Raw genomic sequence first — 660 nt, 5'->3', positions numbered from 1 at the left:
AAATAATATGGAGAAAAACCTGTTGAGAAAAGCATACACGCAAACGGAAAAGAGAGTGAGTGATCCGAGGTCGCGGGCGAAAATACGACGAAAAAAAAAAGAAAAAAGATCACGCCCGCGCAACGGTAAAGAGTGAGTCATCCGAGACGCGACAGACAGATCGAGGTCGCGGGCGAAAATACGACGAAAAAAAAGATCACGCCGCGCAACGGTAAGGAGTGAGAGAGAGAGAGATAGAGCGCGTCGAGTGAGTCATCCGAGGCGCGACCTTGGAGATAGATCGAGGTCGCGGCGAAAAAGACGACGAAAAAATACCGATCACGCCGCGCAACGGGAAAACCGTGAAGACGAGTGAGTCATTCGTAGAGATGAATTGTCTCCGGAGCGCGACCGTGTAGGCTACAGATAGATCGAGGAAGAGGAAAAAAAAACAAAACAAAGGTGAGAATCGTCTCCGAGGCGTGCATCGCGTAACGGTAACAACAACAACAACAACAACAACAATTGACGATTGATTTCGTCGTTTTTGAAAAGACCAGCTGAACATTTCACCCAACACATCTTTTTTCACTCTTTCATTTTATTTTTTTTACCCCCAGCCGTAACAACGATACGACGCGCGAACGAAACGAACGAACGAACGACGACGACGACGACGAC

The sequence above is a fragment of the Cyphomyrmex costatus genome, unplaced genomic scaffold (genome assembly GCF_001594065.2).
Source record: "Cyphomyrmex costatus isolate MS0001 unplaced genomic scaffold, Ccosl1.0 scaffold223, whole genome shotgun sequence".
In the NCBI taxonomy this organism is placed as follows: domain Eukaryota; kingdom Metazoa; phylum Arthropoda; class Insecta; order Hymenoptera; family Formicidae; genus Cyphomyrmex; species Cyphomyrmex costatus.
The sequence above is the reverse complement of the archived record's forward strand: the minus strand, read 5'-3'. Positions refer to the sequence as shown.